General features: G+C 50.9%; 1 protein-coding gene across 2 annotated transcripts in view; it reads right to left on the bottom strand.

The window, feature by feature from the left end:
• LOC309553640 (uncharacterized protein C15orf39 homolog) overlaps nucleotides 1-13573 on the bottom strand; it is a 45389-nt gene extending 31816 nt beyond the window's left edge. For both annotated transcript variants that reach the window (XM_082254931.1, XM_082254932.1), the window contains exon 1: nucleotides 13500-13573. The gene's annotated coding sequence lies outside the window, so the exon portion shown is untranslated. The remainder of the gene's footprint in view (nucleotides 1-13499) is intronic.
• Between the last annotated feature and the right edge of the window lie 5983 nt (nucleotides 13574-19556).

The raw sequence follows: 19556 nt of genomic DNA on the forward strand, positions 1-19556 counted from the left end.
GTATGTGTGTGTGTATATATATATATATATATACACACACACACACACACACACATATACATAAATATGGCACGGGGACATGATTACTGTGTTGGGGGGTCTGAACGAGGAAGAAGGAAGTCGATAATCTTCCTTTTCCCCCCTCAGTTCTGCCCCGATTCTGTCTTCACTCCCCGATTCACAAGCTCCAGGCTGGTGAATCCGGGAGTGTGAATTCTGGCACAGAGATCACCAGTGAAGTGCGGAGATCGCAGCTTCATAACCTGGCTGTTTCTGTGTCAGGCAATGACAGATTCCCGTGTGAAGAGATGATCAGCGGAGAACATGTTCTCCCCCGATCATTTCTGTTTCATAAACTGAGAATGATCGGAAATGAGCTGTGATCAGCGGGATCACTGCTCATCTCCGTTTCATAAAAGGACACCATTATTTGGTTTTGGTAAATCTAAAGGAAAAGATTGCACAAGGGAGTTGTATAACATATGGCCAGCCTAACTCCCATTCATACATACACATACTAGGGACAATTTAGACAGGTGCCAACCTACCAGCATGTCTCTGAAGTAGAGGAGGAAACCTTAATCTTGCTGTTGACAATGCAAAAACAAAGTCTCAGCAGGACTAGTATATGCACGTACACGGGCACAATGTTAAGAAGTGCCATATATTCACATGTCTACATTTGGAGTATCCCCTCAGGAGTCAATGTTGAATCCCATGACAATTTACGATCAAAACAAAACTCTAATCTAGTCAAGGGAGCTCAGAAGAAAAACAGCGAGTAGGTGACAAAAATAAAACGTAACTGTTAATGTATTCAAATACTTTATTATTTATATTTAAATATATGTCTATAGAAATGGTTCCAGCTTAACCCAAGCATGGTATTACAGTTCATTAGCTATCCACACTCAAAAAATGCAGGGGAAGAATTATTTTATTTTTTTTAAAGAGAAATGTTCATTATTTGCATAAGGATATGGATAAGAACTGACGTCTCACTTATGAACATGCTAACAATACCTTTAGGTTTAGATAGATTCAGTTTAGAATGCGGTACAGAGCAGGGTTAGCGTTAGTTAGGTTTTCCCTGGACTTACCCTTTACCCATGGCTGTGTGAAGTTTTCTATGTGCACTACAAATCCCATATTTTATAGTCCCTAATCCATTTCAGGAAAGAGCAACAGAGGATGGTTATGTCCCTACATACAGTGGGATCATGGCTAACAAATGTAGCCACCCTCCAGCAGCAAAAAAATTTGAGTTAGGAGAAGTTTTCCAAATAATTTCTGCAAAATAAGATGCACATTTTGATTCCTTACAGATATGAATGTTTCATTAGGTGTATAAACTGTTTGAAAATTACAGACTCCTGCACATTCACCATATTCCATTCTACAAATTCGCACCAGACCGTCTGAGCAAAAAAGGGAGTCACTATAATGTTAAAACTTTTTTTTTTTTTTTTGTAGGCTCTAGATAATTTAAAATAGTTTTTTTGGTGGAGAGTTTAACTATATCAGCAACAACTTTCATTAAAATACCTGAAAAAAACCTACAAAACAGAACAATTTACATACAATTATTAAAAAAAAAAAAAAATATATAAATAATTTAGTGAACATCATGCGGTTTCCAAGACATACCGGATATTGCAAAAAAAAAAAATATAAACAGCAAGGTCTTTTTTTTATGTGAACTCCCCTCCCCAAAATGCTGTGAAAGATTTAAAGAGAAACTTCAGTAAAAAATTAAATTTCTCCTAGTAATAGTATGTTAAATATCTTTATATTATTCATTTTTTGGCTACCTGCATGTGTAGCTTAGAAAGTCTGATCTAAACTAGACACACAGCTTGTTCCTGTTCTTCACCGACAACACTGAATTTGCTAAGCTGTCTTTCACTTCCTGAAAAGGTTGTCGGTCTTTCTTAGACATGCCTAGACCTGCACAGCCCCACCCCCATCCCTCCTATCCTTCACCATTATCTCCTCCTGTCTTCAAAGCCCTGTTTAGGAGAGAGGGAGGGGGAGAGAGCGCGAAAGGGGGGGGAGAGGAGGAGGAGGAGAGAGCGCGAAAGGGGGGGGAGAGGAGGAGGAGGAGAGAGCGCGAGAGGGGGGGGAGGAGGAGGAGAGAGCGCGAGAGGGGGGGGAGGAGGAGGAGAGAGCGCGAGAGGGGGGGGGGAGGAGGAGGAGAGAGCGCGAGAGGGGGGGGGGGAGGAGGAGGAGAGAGCGCGAGAGGGGGGGGGGAGGAGGAGGAGAGAGCGCGAGAGGGGGGGGAGGAGGAGGAGAGAGCGCGAGAGGGGGGGGGAGGAGGAGGAGAGAGCGCGAGAGGGGGGGGGAGGAGGAGAGAGCGCGAGAGGGGGGGGAGGAGGAGGAGAGAGCGCGAGGGGGGGGGAGGAGGAGGAGAGAGAGCGCGAGAGGGGGGGGAGGAGGAGGAGAGAGCGCGAGAGGGGGGGGAGGAGGAGGAGAGAGCGCGAGAGGGGGAGGAGGAGGAGAGAGCGCGAGAGGGGGAGGAGGAGGAGGAGAGAGCGCGAGAGGGGGAGGAGGAGGAGAGAGCGCGAGAGGGGGGGAGGAGGAGAGAGAGAGAGCGAGAGGGGGGGAGGAGGAGAGAGAGAGAGCGAGAGGGGGGGAGGAGGAGAGAGAGAGAGCGAGAGGGGGGGAGGAGGAGAGAGAGAGAGCCAGAGGGGGGGGAGAGGAGAGAGAGAGCGAGAGGGGGGGGAGGAGGAGAGAGAGCGAGAGGGGGGGGGAGGAGGAGAGAGAGCGAGAGGGGGGGGGAGGAGGAGAGAGAGAGAGAGAGCGAGAGGGGGGGAGGAGGAGAGAGAGAGCGAGAGGGGGGAGGAGAGGGGGGGGAGGAGAGGGGGGGGAGGAGAGGGGGGGGAGGAGAGGGGGGGGAGGAGAGGGGGGGGAGGAGGAGAGAGAGCGCGAGAGGGGGGAGGAGAGAGCGCGAGAGGGGGGAGGAGAGAGCGCGAGAGGGGGGGAGGAGAGAGCGAGAGGGGGGGGAGGAGAGAGCGAGAGGGGGGGGGAGGAGAGAGCGAGAGGGGGGGAGGAGAGAGCGAGAGGGGGGGGGAGGAGAGAGCGAGAGGGGGGGGAGGAGAGAGCGAGAGGGGGGGAGGAGAGAGCGAGAGGGGGGGAGGAGAGAGCGAGGGGGGGGGGAGGAGAGAGCGAGAGGGGGGGAGGAGGAGAGAGCGAGAGGGGGGAGGAGGAGAGAGCGAGAGGGGGGGAGGAGGAGAGAGCGAGAGGGGGGGAGGAGGAGAGAGCGAGAGGGGGGGAGGAGGAGAGAGCGAGAGGGGGGGAGGAGGAGAGAGCGAGAGGGGGGAGGAGGAGAGAGCGAGAGGGGGGGAGGAGAGAGCGAGAGGGGGGGGGAGGAGAGAGCGAGAGGGGGGGGGAGGAGAGAGCGAGAGGGGGGAGGAGAGAGCGAAAGTTGCATGATAAAATGCACTAGTGGAAATGGAGCTATGTTTACACTATTGCGATTAAGAGTGTAACTTTGGACTAGTGCGACTAGATAGGAAGGGGTGAAATTGATTAGTCGCACTACTGGAAATGCAGCCTTAGTGTGGTTGCCTGTACTATGATCATTGTAGACTTTTAGCTGAGACCTCAGAGCACTTCCAGCTACACTGACAGCTGACAAACCCCCCCTCCCAATGTCCAACTTTCATCTCCTATGGTAGTCTTCATTCAAAGCTCAGCACAGCTATACTGTATATGTCCCCCCCACCCCCATGTGAATTATTTCTTAATTTTCTCATGAATTAGGATTAGAACACTTGGCCGAAACCTTTGATCAGCTCCTCCCATTCTGTATACGCCCACTGGCTACAGTGTCCCTCCCTGGAAGTGATGTCACTAGCTTTCAGTAACCACACCCACTTGCTGCTCTTGGACTCATGTGAAGTCATGTGACAGCACTAAAAACTGCAGAATTCAGGTAGAAAAACTGGGAAATTTTTTCAGTTTGAGACATAAGGCTGAACCCAGCTTACATTAATGATTGCAGGGGAAAATTTAAAGTATTAGGCTGGACTTCCGTTTTAAGCCTCATGGACACTGGTCTATGCACACATAGGCTTTTAGCAGCGTTTAGTAGCAGGAGAGTTTGGAGGTAGGGAAAAAAAAAAAACACTGCCAGAGCATCCAAGAGCAGCAGAGTTTTGGCCAAAAAAAACGCTTGCTGATGCTAAACACGTCTAAACACTAGGCACGTTCAGTGCTTGAGCGTTAGGCCCCTTTCACACTTGCCGCTCCGTCGTCGGACTCCATTTTTTTCAGCAGGGGATCGATCCGCCAATCCCCCGCTCTGTGTGTGGAGACAGAGCTGTCAGGTCCCCGCTCTTTCCTATGGGGGAATCGGATGAGAACGGACCATCTGTCCGTTCTCATCCGATCCGATAGACGGATGGAAAATAGGGTTTCCAAACCGTCCAGATTTGACAGACCGGATCTGATCAGATGTCAGCGGACATGTCTCCGCTGACATCCGATGCCCCATAGAGATGCATGGGCATCCGTTCAGATCCGCCTAAAAAAACTGAACAAGCGTGAAAGGGGCCTAACGCCTCGTACACACGCAACGATTATCGGCCGACCGATCGGCCGTCTTTTGTCCAGTGTTGTTGTGTTGGTTGAAATGTGCTCTAGACTGCACACAAATTTTCTCGGCCAACAACAACCAACTTCAGAAGTGATGCCATGTGATGGTTTACTTTCCGTGTGTTTTTTCTTCTCTGAGCATGCCCAATCTTGCTCATCTGATTTTTGTCTGCCGAAATCTGTACTGACTGATGGAAAATCATTGACGGCCAACAAAAATTTTATAGCATGCACATCAGATTTTGTTCAGCCGAAAAGTCGCAGTCGGTTGTCGGAAGCATCATACTAACAAGCCGACAATCGGCCGATCGGACGTTGGCCGAAAATTCACGGCCAACAATCGTTGCGTGTGTACGAGGCATTAGATAAATAAATTAGCATTCTGGCCAATAAAATGAATTAACGCCGAAGTGCTTGATGCCTGTAAATGCGCCTACAAGCTCGTAAAAACTTTTAACACTTTTACAAGCGTCCGGCTTTTTTTTTTGCCAAAACGCTACTGGCAGAAGGAAAGGTTTCTAGGGGAGTTTGCAAAATGTCCTGTGTGCATGAGGCCTAAAAAAGCCTGTGGAGAAAAAGAGGTCAATAAATGTACTTATCTTCACCCAGCCTTCTTCAAAGCAAGGGGTGACAGCTCCATCATTTTTGGGCATGCCCAGTGCTCACAATCCCATGGGAAGCCCACCTCCGCACAATCCAGTAGTGAGATTTCAGGTACGCAACAATGCCTGTGATCTCCCCAGAAGAGACATCAGAAGGACCTACACACTCAATCAACTAGCCTGAACAATCCAGAATTTAGGGGGAAAAAATGATGGTGGGGGTTTGCTGTAAACCAGTAATAATCACAGAAACTTGAAGCAGTTGTCACCTTTTTTTACCAAGTAGCGTTGACAACACATTTCCTATTCAAGCTATACTTAGAAATCTGAATGGATTTTAATTCAGGATTTAAACATGATGTCACCAAAAGTATGAGCAGAAAAACAAATCCAGGTAAATAAAATGACACTGGCAACTGTTACAATGCCCACAACACTTCATGTGTTCAGGATGTCACACTGACCTTTGTCAAAGTAGCGCAAATCACAATGTGCAATTGTTTCAGCCCACACCAAAAGAGCTTTATAAAGCTCAAGAAGTTTCCCTTATGAAAACCTCTCAACATTTCTATGGCAGTCTAAAGCAGGGTACACACTAGTACAAAATCTGCCTAAAATTCCCGCCCAATGTGAAATCGTCCGATTTTCGCCTAGTGTGTACACAACTTTCAGCAGCCGATGCCGACAACGAAAAAAAAACGGAGGGACAAACACCAAAATTTTTTTCGTCCGTCCCCAGACAACCGATTTCCGTTTAATGTGTATGCAGTACGTCCGTGAAAAATCGGATACGAAAGACCGCGCATGATCTGAAGTTGCTGACAACCCGGAAGTCTAGGAACAAATGTGCCAAAAAAAAAAGAAAAATCGGACAAGAAATTTTGTGAACATTTATGCACTGTCGACTTAAAGAGGTAAGACAGAGAAAAATCGGAGGATATTTCGTCCGATTTTCGTCAAGTGTGTACGGCCCTTAACCCCCAACTTGGTAGTTAAAGTGGTTGTAAAGGAAGAAGGTTTTTTACCTTGCAGCATTCTATTCAGTAAGGTAAAAAAAAAAAAATCTTCTGTATGCAGCTCCCCCCGCAGCCCCCCTAAATACATACTGGAGCCCAGTCTCCATCCAGTTCTCCTTGGTCCTCATTGGCTCATACAGCAGCAAAAGCCATTGACTACCGCTGCTGTCAATCAGAGCCAGTGAGGAGGGGGCAGGGCTGAGCCTCGCTCTGTGTGTCTTAGGCTCCATGCACACTGTGCTTAAAAAATGCCAGTTCCCCTGGCAGAAAAAAAAAAAACACTGATATAGAGCGTATATTTCTACAGAGTGTAGACGGGTTTAGGAGAGTTGAGTTTTTTTCTGCCAGAAAGCTCCAATCAGAAACACAAACCAGGCGTTTTTTTTTTTTTTTTTTTTCTGCCTCTAAATGTTGAGCTCAAAATTTGCCTCTAATCGTCCTAATGTGCATGAACACATAGGATAACATTGGGCTGCTTATACAGACAAAACTAAAACTCCTGTAGAAGCAACGATTTGTAAGCCAGTGTTCATGGAGCCTTACAGACACACAAAGCGAAGATCAGGAGTAAGCATGCACAAGTGCCCCTGTTCTAAAATTTAAATCGGACCCATGAAAATTCCGGACCCTCGTCACTTCCGGTGACGCTACATCAGTACCCAGCTGATGCGAGCCCCGGTGCGCATGCACACAAGGCATTTTCAAGGTCCGATTAAATTCTAAGACTTACGAACAGCTGACTGAGAGGAGGAGGGGCAGAGGTGGGACGCACACACCGCCGCAGGAAAATGTTACAACACCGCCGCGTCATCGAGCAAGGAACATGTTGCACAGCGGACTTACAGGACGCGGGAAGGAAGTGAATACTCATACTAAATAGTAATGATAAATAAAAAAAATACTAAACATTTGTTATCATTACTATTTACTATGAGTATTCACTTCCTTCCCGCCTCCTCTAAGTCCGCACTGCAACATGTTCCTTGCTCGATGACGCTGCGGTGTGTGCGTCCCACCTCAGCCCCTCCTCCTCTAAGTCAGCTATTCGTAAGTCTTAGATTTTCATCGGACCTTGAAAATGCCATGTGCGCATGCGCACCGGGGCTCGCAGCAGCTGGTGGTGACGGAGCGTCCCCGGAAGTGACGAGGGTCCGTAATTTTCATGGGTCCGACTAAATTTTAGAACACCCCCATAGCAAGCCATCGCTGATTTGGAGCCCAGAGCACTAGCGGGGGATCTCATAAGAGGAGGCTCTGTGCAAAGTTTAACATGTCTAAATTGGCCCTAGTATGTGTATGTATGAGTACAGCTGGCTACACACTATACAACTTTTATACAATTTTCTTGTACAACTTCCCTTCAGATTTACCAAAAATGTATAATAGGAGGTCAAACCTAAATACTTTCAAGTTGTATGCAGTCAGGCTGGCCCTTCTACTACATAGCTGAAGGTAAATCTAAAGGAAATTGAACAACAAAAGTTGTATAATTTGTATCCAGCAGTAGGGACCTTAGATTGTAAGCTCATTGAGGGTAGGGACTGATGTGATTGTACAATGTATATGTAAAGCGCTACGTAAATTGACGGCGCCTGAAATAAGTACCTGAAATAAAATAAAATAAATAAATGTTTGTTATTTTAATAAAAAACAAAAAAACAAGCTTTACAATCACTTTACTGGAAACGATCAGCTTACTTATTCTGAAGACATTTGAAATATGCTCTATATCAGGCATCACTAAATGGCGGACCGGATGGGGACTGAGCCATTGTCCTATCCAGACCGCCGCGGTTCCGCCAGGAGGCGGGCCTTCGTCGTCGCCTTCATCACAGCGGAGTGGTGAGTGGGAGGCAGCAGCGGGACAGTGCTAGACAGAGATCGGGAGGCAAACCAGCTTTGGATGGAGGGCAAGGACTGCTGGAGTTAACTTTTCAAGTATCCCAGCAGGTGATTGGTTGTTAGGATGAAGGGCAGTCCTAGCAACCAATTACCTGCTGGAACACTTGAAAAGTTAACTCCAGCAGTTCCTGCTCATCATCCAAAGCTGCTGTCTCCTGCTGTTTAGAGCTGTCCTGCTTCCAGCTCTCCGCTCTGTGTACCCGAGAAAGGTAGGCGAGTGAAGGGGTTACAATGTGACTCTGGGGACAGAATTAGTGGGGGGTCTGTAATGTCAATAAGGGGGCAGAGCTATGGGGGGGCAAAGCTGAGGGGGCTGCAATATGAATAGGAAGAGCAGAGCTTAGGAGGCTGCAATGTGAATGTGGGGGAACAGCGGAAGGGGGCTGCAAAGTGAACGGGAAGAGCAGAGTGGAAGGGGGCTGCAAAGTGAATGGGAAGAGCAGAGCATAGGAGGCTGCAAAGTGAACGGGAAGAGCAGAGCATAGGAGGCTGCAATGTGAACGGGAAGAGCAGAGCATAGGAGGCTGCAATGTGAACGGGAAGAGCAGAGCATAGGAGGCTGCAATGTGAACGGGAAGAGCAGAGCATAGGAGGCTGCAATGTGAACGGGAAGAGCAGAGCATAGGAGGCTGCAATGTGAACGGGAAGAGCAGAGCATAGGAGGCTGCAATGTGAACGGGAAGAGCAGAGCATAGGAGGCTGCAATGTGAACGGGAAGAGCAGAGCATAGGAGGCTGCAATGTGAACGGGAAGAGCAGAGCATAGGAGGCTGCAATGTGAACGGGAAGAGCAGAGCTTAGGAGGCTGCAATGTGAATGGGAAGAGCAGAGCTTAGGAGGCTGCAATGTGAATGTGGGGGAACAGCGGAAGGGGGCTGCAATGTGAATGGGAAGAGCAGAGCATAGGAGGCTGCAATGTGAATGGGAAGAGCAGAGCTTAGGAGGCTGCAATGTGAATGTGGGGGCACAGCGGAAGGTGGCAGCAATGTGAATGTGGGGGCACAGTGGAAGGGGGCTGCAATGAGGATGGGAAGAGCAGAGCATAAAGGGGCTGCAAAGTGAATGGGAAGAGCATAGAAGGGGGAAGAAAGTGGCCAGAATCGATCGAAGATAAGGTATTTACAGGCATTGTTTAAAAAAATAAATAAAATACATTTGCACAGTGTAGGAGAGATTAATAGAACAGAGGAACAGTGAAATGACGGATGACCCAATGGGGGTAAAAGTGAGCCCGATGGCTGAGAGTAGAGCCCACTTACTTCCCTACCATGGCACTCTATAAACTTCCATAGAGAGAGATCGTCTCACCTGAACTGATCTCCTGTTTGTTTTGAGTCTTCCTCCTCCTCTGGATTATACAACAGGAAAGGTTAACTTGCCAAAAAAATATTGAGCCAGGGAGAGGTAATAAATCAAGTTATTTACCTTGTCGGAAGAGAGTGAGGCAGAATCTGACGATCAGATTGTGCCTCCACCCTTTGCTGATGGTCGGATACTCTGACGGTCTGCAGCAGATCAGCTGGAGTGACGTCACTACTACACATGTGCAGATCATCGCAGGCATTATCCGACAATCTGTAGTAATTGACAGAACACCAGCATAATACAGAAAGAGTGTCACTGGCAGGATCACCAGGTGAAATAAAAGGGAAAAAAAGGGCCAAGAAAGAAAACAAATGCAGCCACCACATCCAAGGATTGGTAAGCTGCAATATATTACATTTCTGTTTAAGGGTTTAATAGTGCTTTAAATAATACCAGCACATCCAAGTGCTTTGCCTAGATAATAAGAACTGTTTGGGCTATAAACTACATAAACAAATAAGCATAGCTAATGGAATGCATGAGAGATCATAAACCACTTGTACACACATGCAAAACAAGTATAAAATGCCCGGTATATTTGCAAACGTGTATAACATGCAAGTGGATCCAGCAATACCTGAAAGTGGCCTTGTACCAACAGTGGAAAAAAAAAAAAAAACTAGCACTTGCCCAAGATCTTCCCTGGGGCAACCCGTGATATTTTCATCTGCTGGGGAGATCACAGAGCAGTGTGTTCTAAGGTCACATGTAAAACATAAATGAGATATGGAATACAGCTATGTGGTTGAGGGGAAAAATGTGTTCCAAATCATAACCAACCACTGCCTGGCACATTTCAGCACCCGGACAGCTGACCACTACTGATTCTTCATTCCCTCACACAGGACAAGCTGGTTTACCAAATTAAAATGGTTTTGTTTCTTTCCTGTCATCTTACTTTCTCTGTGCTATTTTTACTTTTTAGGTTTTTATAACGGGTATTGCTGGATGAAGCGTCAAAAGTGGCACAATTTTTAAGGGAGCTGCAGGTGGCAAAAACATGGGAGCAGCATAGATTTGTAAAGAGGCTGTAGCAGCAAGCTTATGTAATGGGTCTCCAACATTTTCTAAATACAGATTTTGTCATGCATGGTCTCTGACCATCACCTGCTGCACGACTGCGGCGCCCCACCAGCGCCATTGCACGCCTGCGGCGCCCCACCAGTGTCCATTGCACGCCTGCGGCGCCCCACCAGTGTCCATTGCACGCCTGCGGCGCCCCACCAGTGTCCATTGCACGCCTGCGGCGCCCCACCAGCGTCCATTGCACGCCTGCGGCGCCCCACCAGCGCCCGTTGCACGCCTGCGGCGCCCCACCAGCGCCCGTTGCACGCCTGCGGCGCCCCACCAGCGCCCGTTGCACGCCTGCGGCGCCCCACCAGCGCCCGTTGCACGCCCGCGGCATCCCACCAGCGCCCGTTGCACGCCCGCGGCGCCCCACCAGCGCCCGTTGCACGCCCGCGGCGCCCCACCAGCGCCCGTTGCACGCCTGCGGCATCCCACCAGCGCCCGTTGCACGCCTGCGGCGCCCCACCAGCGCCCTTTGCATGTCTGCGGCGCCCCACCAGCGCCCTTTGCATGCCTGCGGCGCCCCACCAGCGCCCTTTGCATGCCTGCGGCGCCCCACCAGCGCCCTTTGCATGCCTGAATATAGGTCCAAGCTTTTAAATACTGTCTATGAGGACCAATCTATTTATAACTCACAATCATGGTATTCAAATGTAATAGGAATTATGGTAAACACCGATCTCTCCACATACAAAACTAATACATGAACCCCTCACATTCAGGGACAGCTCAGCAACTATGAATGAAACAATATAAAACAGCAACACCAGGGAAGGAAGTACAACGTTCCACCAGCCTTCATAGTTACCAACATTTCAAAGTCAGTTCCTTATACTTTGCTGTACTATATGAGATATATATATATATATATATATATATATATATATATATATATATATATATATATATATATATATATATATATATATATATATATACACACACACACACACACATACATACATAAACACACACTGATCTATACATCGCTGTGGCATATGATGCATACATTAATATCTAGGATAGACACATTGTAGTGGTATATGATGTACACACACATATAAATAGGTATAGATATACATGACAAGCACATTCCTGAGCTACACAATATATGCATTGAGATATAGATATATATATAAATATATATATAATGGATTCATTACCGTGGTGTATAGATAAGATATATATGATAGACATAGATAGCTGTGCTACAAGATACAGTATATGCATGGATATACATAATGGATTCATTGTTGTGATAGATATATATATATATATATATAATACATGTATTGCTATGGTATATCATAGACACATTGCTATAGTACATGATATATACACTGATGGATACATTGCTGAGATAGGATATATATATATATGATGGGGACATCGCTGTGATATGACTTCCCCATATACTACAGACCAGTCACACTACAATGAATACACACTCCCTCACATTATAAAATTGGATACGTTGTAAACATTTCTCAGGATCTCCACTCTAACACCCAGCATGGCAAAGGATAAATGTATTCCACAGAGAGAAGAATGGTATCCTGAACTTTATCAGGGACAGGAAACTAGGACTGTCACTGCAAACCAGGACATATGACCCCCGGGACTGCTGTACATGGTAAGTGGATGTCTCCAGAGCTAAACTAAGAACCCCCCATGTGTGACACTGAGGAGGATGTTCCTCTATGTCCCCCGTACAGTCCTCTATCTCCCCATACTTCTCTCTGTACAGTCCCCTATATCCCCCTACTCCTCTCTGTACAGTCCCCTATATCCCCCCTACTCCTCTCTGTACAGTCCCCTATATCCCCCTACTCCTCTCTGTACAGTCCCCTATATCCCCCCTACTCCTCTCTGTACAGTCCCCTATATCCCCCCTACTCCTCTCTGTACAGTCCTCTATCTCCCCCTACTCCTCTCTGTACAGTCCCCTATATCCCCCATACTCCTCTCTGTACAGTCCCCTATATCCCCCCATACTCCTCTCTGTACAGTCCCCTATATCCCCCATACTCCTCTCTGTACAGTCCCCTATATCCCCCATACTCCTCTCTGTACAGTCCCCTATATCCCCCTACTCCTCTGTACAGTCCCCTATATCCCCCCTACTCCTCTCTGTACAGTCCCCTATATCCCCCATACTCCTCTCTGTACAGTCCCCTATATCCCCCCATACTCCTCTCTGTACAGTCCCCTATATCCCCCCTACTCCTCTCTGTACAGTCCCCTATATCCCCCCTACTCCTCTCTGTACAGTCCCCTATATCCCCCTACTCCTCTCTGTACAGTCCCCTATATCCCCCTACTCCTCTCTGTACAGTCCCCTATATCCCCCCTACTCCTCTCTGTACAGTCCTCTATATCCCCCTACTCCTCTCTGTACAGTCCCCTATATCCCCCATACTCCTCTCTGTACAGTCCCCTATATCCCCCATACTCCTCTCTGTACAGTCCCCTATATCCCCCATACTCCTCTCTGTACAGTCTCCTATATCCCCCATACTCCTCTCTGTACAGTCCCCTATATCCCCCATACTCCTCTCTGTACAGTCTCCTATATCCCCCATACTCCTCTCTGTACAGTCCCCTATATCCCCCCATACTCCTCTCTGTACAATCCCCTATATCCCCCCATACTCCTCTCTGTACAGTCCCCTATATCCCCCCTACTCCTCTCTGTACAGTCCCCTATATCCCCCCTACTCCTCTCTGTACATTCCCCTATATCCCCCCCTACTCCTCTCTGTACAGTCCCCTATATCCCCCGTACTTTTCTCTGTACAGTCCCCTATATCCCCCATACTCCTCTCTGTACAGTCCCCTATATCCCCCCTACTCCTCTCTGTACAGTCCCCTATATCCCCCATACTTCTCTCTGTACAGTCCCCTATATCCCCCATACTCCTCTGTGTAGTCCGGGTGGTGGGTGCGCTCACCTAGGAGGCTGTGCGGTGCAGTCCGGTGTCATGGTGCGCTCATAGAGCCGCTGTCTGAGAAGCTCCGCTCATAGAGCCGCTGTCGGAGGAGCTCCGCTCCTGGTGTCGGTGTCGGAGAAGCTCCGCTCATAGAGCCGCTGTCGGTGTCGGGGGAGCTCCGCTCCTGGTGTCGGTGTCGGTGTCGGAGAAGCTCCGCTCATAGAGCCGCTGTCGTGTCGGAGGAGCTCCGCTCTGTGTAGCCGTGTGATAGAAGTGAGCGAAGAGCGGAGGAAGCGCAGCCTGGTGAAGGGGGAGGAGTGGGGGAGGGGAGGAAACATCTGGGAGTCATGAGGAAGTCAGGCTGAGAAGGGAGCCGGGCGGTCTATGGGGAGATAGATAGATAGATGCATAGATGGAGGGGGAGGCGGGGAACTCGGCGCTCACTTTCCCTGCTTGTGCCCGGAGCACGAAACTCGATGTTGTCTTTATCCATTTGCATTTATCCAAATGCAGAGAAGCTGGTTATGTGGAGGAAACCATTCAGTTGCAAATATCTAAAAACACATTTCTATAAATATCTATGTAAGATGAGGTGAGTGACACCGACAGGCCTTCCGCACTTCGCAGGAGCAAAATTACAATTATCACCAAACTTCCAGTATCCAGGATCTCCTACCGCCGGGCCGTATTCAGGGTCTCCTACCGCCGGGCCGTATTCAGGGTCTCCTACCGCCGGGCCGTATTCAGGGTCTCCTACCGCCGGGCCGTATTCAGGGTCTCCTACCGCCGGGCCGTATTCAGGGTCTCCTACTGCCGGGCCGTATTCAGGGTCTCCTACCGCCGGGCCGTATTCAGGGTCTCCTACCGCCGGGCCGTATTCAGGGTCTCCTACTGCCGGGCCATATTCAGGGTCTCCTACCGACGGGCCGTATTCAGGGTCTCCTACTGCCGGGCCATATTCAGGGTCTCCTACCGACGGGCCGTATTCAGGGTCTCCTACTGCCGGGCCGTATTCAGGGTCTCCTACCGTCGGGCCATATCCAGGGTCTACAACCTCCGGGCCGTATCCAGGGTCTACAACCGCCGGGCCGTATCCAGGGTCTACAACTGCCGGGCCGTATCCAAGGTCTACTACCGCCGGGCCCTATTCAGGGTCTCCTACCGCCGGGCCGTATCCAGGGTCTCCTACCGACGGGCCATATTCATGGTGTCCTGCGGCCGGGCCGTATGCAGGCTTTCCTACCACCGGGCCGCCTTCCGGGTCTCCTACCACTGGGCCATATTCGTGGTCACCTACCGCTGGGCCGCCTTCAGGATCTCCTACCGCCGGGCTGTATTCAGGGTCTTCTACCCCTGGGCCGTATTCAGGGTCTCCTACCGTCGGGCCGTATTCAGGGTCTCCTACCGCCGGGCCGTATTCAGGGTCTCCTACCGCCAAGCCATAATCAGGGTCTCCTACGGCCAGGCCATATATTTAGGTTCTCCTACAGCCAGGCCATATTCAGGGTCTCCTACCGCTGGGCCGTATTCAGGGTCTCCTACCGCTGGGCTGTATTCAGGGACTCCTACCACCGGACCACATTCAGGGACTTCTACCACCAGACTACATTCAGGGACTCCTACCACCAGACAACATTCCGGATCTCCTACCGCCGGGCTGTATTCAGGGTCTCCTACCCCTGGGCCGTATTTAGAGTCTCCTACCACCGATCTGTATTCAGGGTCTCCTACCGCCGGGCCGTATTCAGGGTCTCCTACCCCTGGGCCGTATTTAGAGTCTCCTACCGCCAATCTGTATTCAGGGTCTCCTACCGCCAGGCCACCTTCAGGGTCTCCTACCGCCGGGCAGCCTTCAGGTTTTCCTACTGCCAAGCCGTAATCAGGGTCGGACCACATTCAGGGTCTCCAACCACTGGGCTGTATTCAGGGTCTCCTACCGCCAAGCCGTAATCAGGGTCTCCTACGGCCAGGCCATATTCAGGGTCTCCTACCACCGGACCACATTCAGGGACTTCTACCCCCATACCACATTCAGGGACTCCTACCACCAGACAACATTCAGGATCTCCATACCGCCGGGCTGTATTCAGGGTCTCCTACCCCTGGGCCGTATTTAGAGTCTCCTACCGCCGATCTGTATTCAGGGTCTCCTACCGCCGGGCCGTATTCAGGGTCTCCTACCGCTGGGGCGGATTCAGTTTCTACCACCGCTGGGCCGCCTTCAGGGTCTCCTACCGCCAGGCCTCCTTCAGGGTCTCCTTCCGCCGGGCCGCCTTCAGGTTTTCCTGCTGCCAAGCCGTAATCAGGGTCGGACCACATTCAGGGTCTCCAACCACTGGGCCGTATTCAGGGTCTCCTACTGCCAAGCCATAATCAGGGTCTCCTACGGCCAGGCCATATTCAGGGTCTCCTACGGCCAGGCCATATTCAGGGTCTCCTACGGCCAGACCATATTCAGGGTCTCCTACCGCCGGGCCGTATTCAAGGTCTTCTACCCCTGGGCCGTATTTAGAGTCTCCTACCGCCGATCTGTATTCAGGGTCTCCTACCGTCGGGCCGTATTTAGAGTCTCCTACCACCGATCTGTATTCAGGGCCTCCTACCGCGGGGCCGTATTCAGGGTCTCCTACCGCCGGGCCGTATTCAGGGTCTCCTACCGCCGGGCCGTATTCAGGGTCTCCTACCGCCGGGCCGTATTCAGGGTCTCCTACCGCCGGGCTGTATTCAGGGTCTTCTACCCCTGGGCCATATTTAGAGTCTCCTACCGCCGATCTGTATTCAGGGCCTCCTACCGCCGGGCTGTATTCAGGGTCTTCTACCCCTGGGCCGTATTTAGAGTCTCCTACCGCCGATCTGTATTCGGGGCCTCCTACCGCCGGGCAGTATTCAGGGTCTCCTACCGCCGGGCCGTATTCAGGGTCTCCTACCGCCGGGCCGTATTCAGGGTCTCCTACCGCCGGGCCGTATTCATTGTCTCCTACCGCCGGGCCGTATTCAGGGTCTCCTACCCCTGGGCCGTATTTAGAGTCTCCACAAAATGAGGTTGAAGGATTGTAGGAGGTGCATGAAAGTCAGCCAGCCCCCAGTCTGATGTACTCACCCTCCAGTCTGTCACCAACCAATCCGCCGGGGCGGATTCAGTTTCTACCACCGCTGGGCCGCCTTCAGGGTCTCCTACCGCCAGGCCGCCTTCAGGGTCTCCTACCGCCGGGCCGCCTTCAGGTTTTCCTGCTGCTAAGCCGTAATCAGGGTCGGACCACATTCAGGGTCTCCAACCACTGGGCCGTATTCAGGGTCTCCTACCGCCAAGCCATAATCAGGGTCTCCTACGGCCAGGCCATATTCAGGGTCTCCTACGGCCAGGCCATATTCAGGGTCTCCTACGGCCAGACCATATTCAGGGTCTCCTACCGCCGGGCCGTATTCAGGGTCTTCTACCCCTGGGCCGTATTTAGAGTCTCCTACCACCGATCTGTATTCAGGGCCTCCTACCGCGGGGCCGTATTCAGGGTCTCCTACCGCCGGGCCGTATTCAGGGTCTCCTACCGCCGGGCCGTATTCAGGGTCTCCTACCGCCGGGCCGTATTCAGGGTCTCCTACCGCCGGGCTGTATTCAGGGTCTTCTACCCCTGGGCCGTATTTAGAGTCTCCTACCGCCGATCTGTATTCAGGGCCTCCTACCGCCAGGCAGTATTCAGGGTCTCCTACCGCCGGGCCGTATTCATTGTCTCCTACCGCCGGGCCGTATTCAGGGTCTCCTACCCCTTGGCCGTATTTAGAGTCTCCACAAAATGAGGTTGAAGGATTGTAGGAGGTGCATGAAAGTCAGCCAGCCCCCAGTCTGATGTACTCACCCTCCAGTCTGTCACCAACCAAATAAAACCTGTCTCTTGGTACAAAGAACAGGGGTTTAGTTGACACACATTTGCAAACGCATGTGAAAGTTGCAGAGCCACTTCACGGCACCCTGTTATATCTGCAGTCCTACACTCTTAGTGTCCTCACACTGGAGGCACATGACCGCTAATGGGTGGATGGGGGAACAGGTGAGAGGGAGACAGCCCAACCTCCCCCAACCCATCCTCATCCACAACTGGCTGTTGTCTCAAAGACTCAAATAATTAGGTTTATAACCATGGTGCAAACTGGAAAAGACCAGCTGAAAAGCATTACACCTCCATCCCCTTGGTGGATGCAGCATATAGATAGGAAGGGATTTTATGTATGGGGCATGGCCTGTAGAGCATACTGCCTTTGAAATCCCTAATTTCCTTTTGGGACTTTATGTGAGACAAGCAGGTCATGCTATTGGTCTCCATCCCTGTATACGGAAAACACTAAGGTCAAATCAAAACTGCATCCACCAAAAACGCACGAAAATCGCACAGTGGGACTTTATATGAGGCACCAAGCTGTAAGCAAGGCGTCTCCATCCCTGGTTGCTTAAACATATTGGACTAGGTGGGACTTTATATGAGTCTCCTACCGCCGATCTGTATTCAGGGTCTCCTACCGCCGGGGCGGATTCAGTTTCTACCACCGCCGGGCCGCCTTCAGGGTCTCCTACCGCCAGGCCGCCTTCAGGGTCTCCTACCGCCGGGCCACCTTCAGGTTTTCCTGCTGCCAAGCCGTAATCAGGGTCGGACCACATTCAGGGTCTCCAACCACTGGGCAGTATTCAGGGTCTCCTACCGCCAAGCCGTAATCAGGGTCTCCTACGGCCAGGCCATATTCAGGGTCTCCTACCGCTGGGCCATATTCAGGGTCTCCTACGGCCAGGCCATATTCAGGGTCTCCTACGGCCAGGCCATATTCAGGGTCTCCTACCGCCGGGCCGTATTCAGGGTCTCCTACCGCTGGGCTGTATTCGTGGTGTCCTACGGCCGAGCTGCATTCAGGGACTCCTACCACCGGACCACATTCAGGAACTTCTACCACCAGACCACATTCAGGGACTCCTACCACCAGACCAAATTCAGGATCTCCTACCACCAGGCCCCATTGAGGGTCTTCTACCACCGGGGCGCATTTAGGGACTCCTACCACTGGACCACATTCAGGGTCTCCTACAACCGAGCCCCATTGAGGGTCTTCTACCACCGGGCCCCATTGAGAGTGTTCAACCACCGGGCTGCATTTAGGGACTCCTACCATCTGACCACATTAAGGGTCTCCTACCACCAAGCTGCATTCAGGTTCTCCTACCAATTGGCTGCATTCAGGGACTCCTACTAATTGGCCGCATTCAGGGACTCCTACCACTGGGCTACATTCAGGGACTCCTAGCACTGGGCCGCATTCAGGGACTCCTACCAATGGGCAGCATTCAGGGACTCCTACCCCCAGTACACATTCAGGGTCTCCTACCACCTGGTCATATATTTAGGGTCTCCTACCGCCAGGCTGTAATCAGGGTCTCCTACGGCCAGGCCATATTCAGGGTCTCCTACCGCTGGGCCATATTCAGGGTCTCCTACCACCGGACCACATTCAGGGTCTCCTACCACCCGGCTATATTCAGGGTCACCTACCGCTGGGCCGTATTCAGGGTCTCCTACCGCTGGGCCATATTCAGGGTCTCCTACCACTGGGCCGCATTCAGGGTCTCCTACCACCGGGTCGTATTCAGGGTCTCCTACCACCAAGCCGCATTCAGGGACTCCTACCACTGGGCCGCATTCAGGGACTCCTACCACCGGGCCGCATTCAGGGACTCCTACCACCAGACCCCATTCTGGGGCTCCTTCCAACGGGTCACATTCAAGGGCCCCTCCCAACGAGCGGCATTCAGGGGCGCCTATTCTGGGTCCACATTCAGGGGAGCCTGTCCTGGGGCCACAGTCAGGAGCTCCCACAGCTGGGCCATATTCAGGACGGAGTACCTACGGCTGAGTCATTATCAGAGGAATCTACCAACAGACCGTATTCAGGGGTTCCCACATGTGGGCCGTATTCTAGGGCACCAACGTCTGGGTTGAATTTCATGACACTTTTGGCCAGGCCATATCCAGAGACACTCAAATCCGGGTTGTATTCCTCATTATGGCAGTGGTAGGCCAGTGCCTAGGGCAGCACCTA

The sequence above is a fragment of the Pelophylax lessonae genome, assembly GCF_965119305.1.
Source record: "Pelophylax lessonae genome assembly, chromosome: 4".
NCBI classification, from domain to species: Eukaryota; Metazoa; Chordata; class Amphibia; order Anura; family Ranidae; genus Pelophylax; species Pelophylax lessonae.